Source organism: Diabrotica undecimpunctata, chromosome 1, assembly GCF_040954645.1.
Source record: "Diabrotica undecimpunctata isolate CICGRU chromosome 1, icDiaUnde3, whole genome shotgun sequence".
Taxonomy (NCBI): domain Eukaryota; kingdom Metazoa; phylum Arthropoda; class Insecta; order Coleoptera; family Chrysomelidae; genus Diabrotica; species Diabrotica undecimpunctata.
The window spans coordinates 79100478-79112002 of record NC_092803.1 but is presented as its reverse complement, the minus strand read 5'-3'; the positions used below and the strand labels follow the sequence as shown (position 1 = coordinate 79112002).

At 30.4% G+C, this 11525-nt stretch overlaps 1 long non-coding RNA gene across 1 annotated transcript; it reads left to right on the top strand.

Annotated features, from left to right (window-relative positions):
* Positions 1 to 4474: 4474 nt before the first annotated feature.
* Positions 4475 to 8170, top strand: LOC140439445 (uncharacterized). Its single transcript, XR_011950625.1, has 2 exons — positions 4475 to 4610; positions 7540 to 8170. It is a non-coding gene; the product is annotated as an uncharacterized lncRNA (long non-coding RNA).
* The last annotated feature ends 3355 nt before the right edge of the window (positions 8171 to 11525 follow it).

Here is an 11525-nt window from a genome sequence, read left to right as displayed (position 1 = left end):
CTTCTTATTGCGGTTACCATCTCCTAAATAAAAATCAAACAAAAATGTCATTTATTTAGATATGTTAAAAAAATTTAAATTTTTTTTCTTATAGTTGTAAGTATTGAAATATTCACTTTGTTTACATATAATAATTAATTATTCTAATAAATTTACAGTTTTCTTCTGAAGAAGTCACAAAATCGTGACGAAATATTGAGACAGAACAAATAGAGTGTTATTTCCTACAGACCGATTGCTGATACTATGAATCAATATATATATATATTATATATATATATATATATATATATATATATATATATATATATATATATATATTATTATCTATTATTATTACTACATATTTATAAATGTTTTTTTATAATTGAATCGGTCATTTCAAAAAGTGTATAAGTACACAATTTTCAGTCCGTACATAGTCTGTCGAAATACTCTACACATAAAATTATTGAAGATTTGTGCAAAAACAACGCGAGTCCAGAACGTATGCAGTTTTTGCTGTGAATTTGTAAACATAATTTCTAAGAATTTGGTTGGTAGCCGAGATCGGATGATTGTTGAGTCGTGTATGTTATCATGTTTTTATTTCAGTTTTCATCAATGTGATGACCGATTCAATTTATAAATGTTCAAAACTACAAAAGGCCGATAAACACATGTCCTTAGAATATGATTGCTATGTAATCTTCTAGCATTTTATCTAACAGGTTTGCTTATGAAGTACGTACAATTAGCTGAAATTTTATAATTTTCGAAATTATAGTATTACTGAAAATGTTACCCTACAATAGGGCGCGTGTAATCGCGATTCACAATAATCTTTCTTGAGCAATATGGTACTTGTTTACATTGTGAATTTAAATTAATTATGCATAAGATTACTAGAGAATATTATCACAGTCAGAAGGTGTAGTAGTGAAATTTATCAAGAATATATAAGAAAATTTGTTTGCGGAATAACAGTCCACGCTTGTCCGCTGAAAGATTAATTACAATAATATTGCATAATGTTAATTATATGATATACCCTTTTACCTTATTCTTTACTTTTGGAGTAATCACACCTTAAATTTTATCTAGATAATTAACGAATCTTTACCTTGTTTTAAAATAGGGTCGAAGACTATTTGTTATATGAGACTATTATAACTAGACTTCGGCAAATATGCATATTGCATATTTTGCATATTGTGCATATTTTATGCAAATATTTCATATTTTGGCATATTTGTATAAAAGTTTGCATAAAGTGCATAAAAGTTCAGATTTTTATACTGTATTTGAAAATTTTTAAACATACCAATTTATTTCAATTCTTGTATAAAATTTTCTAGTCATTTTAATCAAAAAATGATCTAAGTACGTAATCTCTACAGGTACAAAACATTCACAATTTCAAAGAAGATCAATTTAAGTAGCCCTCAACATTCTTAGAAAGTCTCGGTCACTGAGGCATTCAGTTATTGGATAATCGTTAAGGCTTCGCTCATTTGCATTTTATGATCTAATCCCCAAATCTATCTACAATTTATTGTATCTTAACAGCAGGTAAACGGCTAATAGTTTTGTTCCTAATTTAGGGATTTTCCAAAATCTCCCAGTTTATTGAATTAGGTACCTAAACATTTCTAATTTGATGCTCAGATTTGTAAATCATTTTTGTTTTGATATTCAAAGCGTAAACACTCGTTGTGCGTAACAAAAAGGAAGATTGTGATTTTATAATGCCTAAAACAACCAGTGCTTCAACTTGGATTAAACCTTATAAAGAGCTGTCTATGGATATGGGAAAAATCTACTGTTCAGTCTGTGGCAAAATTGTAAGTATCTAATATTTTCTATTAAATATCTAATATTTCATACATACAGGGTGTTTCCAAATGACACTTACAACGTTTGACTGTAGATATTTCTCGAAAAATTGAACAAAACGATATAGTTAATGAGAGGTCAAACTTATTTACTTTTCGAGATACAGGGTGTTAAAATTAAAAAAAATTAAATTCTTTTAGTTAATAACAACAATAACTTTAAAACCAATAAACGTATTTACTTGAAATTTAGTACTCGTAGGTTGTTTTTAAATGAAAAATAGCTTCCTTTAGTGAGAAAAAATTGTCCATGGTACAATACAATGGTGTGTATTTAGAAAAATTTTTCACCTTTACTTTTTTTTAGTCAGCTATTCTAAAACACAATTATTTTTATTGTAATTGAATTAACAAAAAAAAAACTTTTGTTGAATTTTAAAATAAGTTATATGATGTACTAATGGTTAGTAACAAAAACTAATTTGTAGATTAATACTGCATTTAAAACAATTAGCGAGTGTTTTTTTTTCCAAACCAGTTATTTGATTAACCAAAAACACCTTGTATATTTTTATATTTTAAAGGTTGGGTTAAAATAAAGGTTTTTATTTTTATTTATAGATAGCATGTGAGAAGAAATTTCAGATAGACCAACATGTGAGAACTGCTTCACACATTGCAAAAAAAGGAAAAATAGGAGGAAAACATCAAACTTCAATGGCTAAATGTTTCCAATCTACTTCAAAAAAATTGGGTGAGCAAGAAACTTTTAATGAAGACTTGTGTCGCGCATTAGTGTCTGCAAACATACCGCTTTCAAAATTAGCAAATGTAAATTTTAGTTCGTTTCTAAAAAAATATTGCAAACTTAATGTTCCAAGTGATCGGTCTCTAAGAAGAAATAATGTGAACGGGCTATACTCGTCGGTGTTAATTAATATTAAGGAAGAAATTGCAGATAATTATTTTTACATATCTGTAGACGAAACCACTGATTCCTCAGGAAAGTATATTGCTCATTTATTGATTGGTGTTCTTAAAGAAGATACCTTACCAAAATCTCATCTTATTTCATGCCAGCAACTTGAGAAAACAAATGCTTTAACAATTTCGCGTTTTATACAAGAAACATTAGCAACTTTTTTTCTTCCGACAACTATTCCTTCTAATAAATTACTGCTTATTTTATCGGATGCTGCTCCTTATATGGTGAAAGCAGGACAAAATTTAAAAATATTTTTCCCAGATTTAATACATGTTACTTGTGTATCGCATGGATTAAACAGCGTTGCAGAGGAAATACGAAAAAAGTTTCCTGTTGTAAATACCATGATATCCAGCGTCAAAAAAGTATTTCTTAAATCTCCTATAAGAATTCAACTTTATAAAGAAATGCTACCTAATATTCCTCTTCCACCACAACCTATTTTAACGCGATGGGGAACATGGTTAGAAGCAGCTAATTTTTATGCAGATCATTTTGTTAAAATAAAGAACATAATTGATACGTTAACAGATAAAAGTTCCCAATCTCTTTTGGATTCTAAACAAACTTTTCAGAGTAACTTTCTTCAACAAGAACTTTCATTTATAAAATCAAATTTTAGTTTTGTTCAAAAAAAAATTACTCAGTTAGAATCACCAAAACTGTCATTGTTCGAAAGTACAGCATTAATAAAAGAATTTGCGTCATGTTGTCGGAACGTTAGAGGTAATATTGGAAAAGATATTTTAAAAAAATTTGAAGCTACTATGGAAAAAAATAAAGGTTACCATATTCTTTCTGAAGTAGTCAGTGTTCTAGCTGGAAATATTTCGGAAACAATTAATTTAGAACCAAATGTTTGAAGTTTGAATATATAATAATTATATATAATTATATATAATATAATAACATTAATAGTTTGAAAAATGCTCCCGTTACATCAGTTGATGTTGAACGAAGTTTTTCCATATATAAATATATGTACTCAGACAGAAGCCACAAGTTTTTGTTAGAAAATTTTGAACACCACTTGGTCATTTATTGTTACCATAATTCTAAATAAGTTTATTCATAATTAAAAATGATGTAGTTACTTAAAATAAATGTAAATCTTAATGAATAGTAGGAAATATTTAGTTATGTACACTTTTTTTTTAAATAAAATTGTTACTATTTTACGATTTTTTTATTTATTTGTATGCATATTTTGTAAAATATTTGCATATTTTCAGGTAAACACGTGCATATTTATGCGCATATCTTCTACATTTTTATTTGCATATTTGCCGAAGTCTAATTATAACAATCCTATTATGTTTTGTAGATAATTTGATCAATCTAAAGGTGTGCCAATCCCTTTAAAACCATTTTAAAAATACGAATTTATTTTAAGAATATGAAATTTCGGATCATATTACTAATATTTTGCAGCATATGCTGTATACTAAAGCTTTATCTAAATTCAAATTGGTTTTTAAAATATGAATCGTAAATCTTTACTAGGAGATAATTAATTAGCAATTGTTTATTGAATCGATTAAAGTTGTGTATATCTTTTTTTAAATTATATATTACAATATCGTAATAATGATAATAAAAATTGGTTGCTACTATCTTTTTATTGTGGGCGAAACTTATATATTTAATGATATTTTTTATTGATGATATTATGATATCATGATATTATTTACGATGCCTTCATTATAAAAGAAGCAAGAAACTAAAATTTAATATTAAACGTTTCCCATTGATGATCAAACGTTTTAAAAATCGCATAAAAGATGAAGAGATTAATTTTTGTCTCAATTCTGGTAAGACACTCAAATTATTTTCTCTTCCATCTTGTATATTTTTATACGTATTCTTTATGGTAAAAATTTTGTAGTTATTGTTTTTTTCCCATTGGTAGTACCCTTATGTGACTGAAAAAGTACCTGTGTACCTTTTTAAAGTCTCTTTGGGTTCAGGTTCCGTGATATATCGAAGATAGTCTGGTAGTTCACTTTGCACACCGTATTGGTGTAATTGGGAGAATCACAAGCCCAAAAAATTTGTATGCCATGTTTTTCAGGTTTCGAAGATATGTAGTGTGTAAACCTTATGTATCCCCTAAAAGAAAACAATTGTTGGTCAGCTGTTGTGCAATTATGTGCCTTATAATTTTTTTTTTCAAGTTCTCGTTTAGCTTAGTCGAAATATCACAAATTAAGGCATGTTTGTCTGTTTTTTCACGGTCAGCACGTATGTTTTGGTTATCAAAGCGAATAAATCTTAGAGTCCTTTTAAACTCATCACGGCTCATAGCCGCACGAAGAAGAGGTAAGCAATCACTAGATTTCCTAGTTATTCCATTATTCAGGTAGGTACTCCATAGTATAAGAATCCATTAGGTGTTTGATTTATGAACTCCAGCTGAATACCCAAAAATATTTCAAATTTTTCTTTAATAAATTGTTTAAAAACTTTTGGTGGTGGTTGTCTGGAAACTTTGTTGAAGTAGTTTTGTCATCATCATTTTGGCTTTACAACGCTACGTAGGTCGCAGCCTCCTCAAGAATGTTTCTCTAGTCGTCCCTATTCATCGCCTTTCTCCACCAAGCACATATTTCCATATTTCTCAAGTCTCCATCGATGTTCTCAAGGAACCATGTTCTAGGTCTTCCTCTTTTTCTCTGACCAATGGGTCTATCAAGGAGCGTTTTTCCAGCAGTGTCATTTTGTTCCATCCGCATTACATGCTCTATCCCCCTCAGACGTCCTATCTTAATATGTTTTACGATATCAGGCTCCTGGTATATTCTATAAAATTCGAAGTTGTATCGTCGTCCCCACACTCCACTATCATTCGCTGCTTCATAAATTTGCCTTACTACTTTTCTTTAAAAACATCCTAACATGTTTTTATTATTTTTTGTTTTCCAGGTCTCTGAGCCATATGTTAAGACTGGGCGTATTATTGTTTTGTAGAGTTTTACTTTTGTATTTCTCGATATATTTGTGGATTTAAGGAGGAGATTGAGTCAATAGCATTTGTTGGCGGTGCAAAGTCTGCGGTTTATCTGTGCGGTAGTATTATTTTCAGTGTTATGGAGCGTTTTCAGGTATACAAATTCGTTCACTGCTTCGACGACGTAGTTTTCTATAACAAGGGGTCATAGTATTTGTGGGTGAGTGTTTGTTTTCATATACTTCGTTTTGTTGTTTATTATTAAACCCATTTTTGTAGCTGATTCTTTTAATGCTACATACGCCTCTCGTACAGCGTTTTCCGTTCTTGCTATCATCAGCATAGACCAGGATTTGCACTAATTTATTATCTATTGAACCAGTGGTTGTGATCTGTGACATACGTATTAATTTTTCCAGAGCCATATTGAACAGTATACAGGAGAGAGAGTCGTCCTGGCCTTTATTTGTATTAATAGTTTCAGATAGTTTCTGCTGAATTCGTACTCTACCTTCAACTTTTTAAAAAGTTACCAACTTAGTTATAAGAGATAATTAAATTTACCAACTGTTTTACATTTATTACAATTTACAACTATTGTACCAATTTACAATTTCTTTTCTATTTAAAGAGTCGTAAGCTGCTTTGTAGTCTATAAATATGTGATAATTATCAATTCCATCTTACAGTGTTTTTTTTTTCAAAATTTGTTTCAGGGTTGCAATCTGTTGAATTGTCGATTTACCACCTCTGAAATCAGCCTGGTATTTTGCGACTATCCGTTCTGCATATGGTGCCATACGATGACATAATACTAAGGAAAATATTTTATACGCTGCATTCAGAAGCGTATTACCTCTGTGGTTGGAGCATTTAAAGATATCCCTTTTTTTGTGTATTCCAATATTCCAATCATTGGGGAAGGATTTCTGTATCCATATTTCTTTTATAAGCTGCTCTTATGTCATTATGGTATCATGACCACCTTCTTTATATAGTTCAGCTGAAAGATGATCTATTCCGGGTGATTTGTTTCTGGCTAGTTTTTTAACTGCATCTTTAACTTCAAAAATCCTTGGTGGTTCCTCTTCCCTTTCGTCTATTCCCCTTACCTCATATCTTTCGTCTTCCTTTATATTCTTCTATAAAAAGAAGAAGTTTTCATAGTTTTTCTCTGTATTAAGTGCCTGGTTAAAGTATTTTACCCATCTAACTTTCTTAACTGTTTCTTTTTGTTAACCTTTTTCATTAAATTCTCTTGGGGCCTGCGTTACTGATACTTTAGTCTGGAAAATTAAAATAAGTCAAAAGATATTACAGGTATCTGATAGGGAGACTTAATGAAAAATACATATCGAGATACTGTCAGATTAGTATATTTTTTTATTGTGAAAATTGTTTTTTGATTTTATTAGGAAAAATTTTTGTATTGAGAAAGTATTATGTTATGAAGAGACAGTTAGTGCAAATTTTAACAATTTAATTTAAAAAGAATCATTTACAATTAATAAATGTTGACAGGGTAACTAGTGAGGAAAAATCTTGGAGTCAGTCAGATTTTAAAATTGAAATTTCAAAATGGAACGTCCTGAAAACTTTGTAATTAGTAATTTGTAATTTGTAGTTACAAAAATTACTAACAGATATATGTATTTAAAATATGCAAATCCTGTTTTATCGAACTAATACAGTATAAAATGTGCATATTGTGAAGTCTATTTCTTTATTTCTGAAGTAAATATTTTAATTAATTTTAGCAACTGTGTAAACTAAGACAGAGAATTTATTTTTAGTTGCTACTTAGCGTAGTAAAGTGTCTCTCTTATCCGAGTAAAATTAGCGATGACTTACTTAGAAGACATACAGACGATAAGTATTCCAATGAAGATGATTTAAGGCAAAATGTATACTTATTACCTATCCAACTATTACCTTCTGAAGACTACTATAATACAGAAGAACCATTTTATGAAATACCACTACCTGGCAAATCAAAACCACTTGGTTTATATGGATTAGAGCATCTGTTGGATCAACAACTCTTTGATAAAGATAAAAGCTTCCATCCACTCCTACCTTTCGATTATGAGAAACTCGTTAGCGTATTGAAACAATCCAGTCTCCCACAATTTAGGCAGTTTGTTCCTGAATTACCACCTATTCCTGAATTACCTGAAGATCCCGCTCCGGGCGGCAGATGAGGCCATCATTTATGTAACTACTACCCAATATTAACAAATTTACCTAATGGCAGTATATAATTCCTTGAACTAATATTCAACCAAATTCACTAAACCCTGTTTTAATATCCTTTTATTCTGCTGACACGGAAAAATAATGGACGGTATATACAGGCTTATGCAACCTTTATAACTCGTATGTTACTTTAAACCAGGAGTTTATAATAAATGTTAATATTAAAAATACTTTTGTTTTAATAAAATAACAACATATATTTAGAGTGTGTATACATACAGCTATATATATATATATATATATATATATATATATATATATATATATATATATATATATATATATATATATATATATATATCTACGGCATAAAGTGGACTCCGCCCATGTTAAAATTCAGGTTCAAGTGAGCTCCGTGGTCAAGTCGACACCGATATACGGAGCTCACTTGACCATTCCATAATATTGGCTCTGTCGATTCGTCAACATGTATAGTTTCATAATTTTTAAAAATTTTGTGGAGCCCTTAAGTACCCCTGTATCATGAATGTATATTGCTTAGTTCACGTGTATATCTTATAGGGGTCGTTCAGATCTTTTTCATTGTATATTGGAACCATAGGTATATCGGTTTAAGTAAGCTCTGATAGTTTGGCAACTCTGCGATTAAGCTGTATACTTCTCGCGTATAGTCTGAACGGTTTATATGGACTCCTTATTTTTATTATCATTCAAACGCATTACATTGTGTAACAGATATGAATACTATTAACTACCTGTTTTTGGTAGGTACGTGCTTTTCTAAAAATAGCTTTATAGATACAAAAGGATTTTGTTACCAAATTGGATTTTTTTCACATGCGGAAATTTCCTAATGTATTTTGTTAACGTGAGTATGTCTTCATACGTTTTATTTAAGAATTCGATAGATAAGAACTTCTTTTATTTTATCCATTGTTTTATGATATCTTTTATACAGATTTTTTATTATTTTATTTCTTGTTTTATCTGTGTACTACAGATAGTAGTGCACAAAAAAAGAAGAATGCTTAATTTATCTAACAACAATTATACCACTTCACCCATATTACATACTTACACCCATATTACATACTGAATGTTTTATCTCCTATTTAGGGGTAATATGTAGTCAATATAAGTGTAGTTAGTGTCAAATTTGCAATGATCAATATAAGTAATAGCTTACTGACTGTACTTTACATGTTTACTTCAAATAAATAAACCTTGTCCCTTCAGAAAAGAGCGATTGGAATGGCAAAGTCAACTAAGAAAGTGTAATGAATCTTGTATCACCCCAGATTCACACAGGTTAACCGGTGTTTGAAGGCAAGAGTCCTCATTGCAGATTTAAGGAAGATAACTACCATAAGGGAGTTCCTTTCGAGAGTTCAGATGGCAAGAAGCAGCTTATTTTTTTTTGTATGTCTTGCAGATGTGTTGGTCTAGCTAGTTATTCCTCGATTCTAGTCATAAAATGGGTTGTTATTCGTGGAGTGGATGTTACGAATCTAGACTTTGTTTCTTTTGTTCTCTAGCTACTTATCTTCGGATATTATGTGGATTGATAACTACGATATTGTAGAGCTTATGTATGGATGTGAGTCTTAATATCCGCTGAATTTGGCTGACTAATTTATAGCTAAATCTACGTGTTAAGTATGTATTGAAATCACCCATACAAGCAAGGTATATTCGGCAGCAGAAGCATAGAGTTCAAGCGTCTACGTTTTAAGAGTGGAAGGATGTGCTTCCCATTTTTAGCTGACAAGTTCGCGAAGAATATTATTTTTCTGGTTCTAGTTTTCCATTTAGTTTTAAACAAAGTTCTGTGAATTACAAAGTGTGTTTAAGGATTTCATGACACTATTGGTTCAGGTATATGTTCAAATTTGTGAAAACGTCTCTGTTAGGGACATTGAAGGAGCCCGCCTGACTTTTTCCAGGGTTTGGCTTAAAATTAATTTATAATCTATTTTTATTGTGTTTAAGATATGATATTTAGATTTTTCTCCACTTCAGCAACAAAATTTTTTGGTTGTGCAACAATAGATGTATCGTCTACAAAATAAAAGTCCTAGTATTTACTGGTATGGGTTGTGTAAATATTATACAGTGTAGGTGCCATTACGGTACCCCAAAGGAGACCGTTCTACTACGTTCTCCATCTTCATCTTCTATTCTTTTCATTGAGTGATACGGAAAATCTTCTGTTGTGTAGGCATACGCGGATAATATAAGTGAGTTTATTACCTAAGGGGATATCACATAGATTTTGGAGAAATGTGCTTTAATTTAAGGTGTCGTAAGCAGAATTTAGATTGACAAATACCACTCTTCATGTCTGATATTTTTCATATGCGTCTTTGCTGTGTTGGGCAAGATTTAGTATGTGTAACGAACATGATCTATCCTGTCATATATAGCCACTTTTATCTTTCAATTGAAGTTTTTCTTCTAATATCGGTTTATATTAAGGATCATATGCAGAAGTATTTTGTATAGCTGAAAAAATAAATAGATATATTGGCCGATAGCTTTTGTGGTCGTTGGGGTTTTTGTCAGGTTTAAGCAAGGCCACAACTTTGTCTTTGCTTTGCTTGTCTACACACTTTGTATATTAGCCATTGTTGTATTTTTTTGTCCAAATTTTATAATTAGTTTTGTGCTTAGATCCTCAGTCAGGAGCCGTAATATTGTTCATAATATACGTGGATAGTGGATCCAAATTCAACATCGTTGAAAGGTTTCCTCAGCTGACTTGTTTGTCCTCTCTCATTTTATATTTTTCTTTGCCGGCATTTATTATGTTTATTTCGTTATTTTCAGCGATCAGCTTAATACCAAATACCCTAGGTTTAGCCCTCTATTTGCTTCCTGCAGTAGAAATACGTCACATTTGTGTTAAGCACATATGTCTCATAAGCTTAAGTAAAGTAGAGTGTCTTTATCTGTAGATATGTCCTTAATATTTATAGACATAATTAGAATAGTTGGTCCTAAAAAGGACCGAATTGATAAAAATCATATTGAACGGGTGATTGAAGAATTAACCGATTTAACAATTATTCATTACCCAGAGTACGCTCGATTGCGGTGGTCTTATTGTTACTTCAAATTTCGTGAAGGCTTCCACAATGAACTTGATAAAATGACTAATCTTTTACTTTTCAATAAAAATTTAAATTTTACATACTGTTACTTTTAGACGATATTTCGAGTCAGATTTGTTTAGTAATAACTGTACTTAATATATAGTCTCTTTGTGAAATGAGCTTGTAATATCGGTTTACAACACATATATGGATAATAAGAAAATAAACAGGTTAAAATGTGACAACAAACTGCTATATAACAGTACGAGACAATATTCATAAGCTATCAGCTGTAAAAGTCATTGCCTTTTTTCCTGTCGTATCATATTTTAGCATATCATATTTTGAGTGAAATTGATCCTAAATTCGTCTAATAATATTAAGTTTTTAAAACAGCTGTGTTTTTATGCTCATTCGTTCACCTTTTGTAAAGCAGTCTGTGTAAATATAAGGGATTTATATAATCTTTT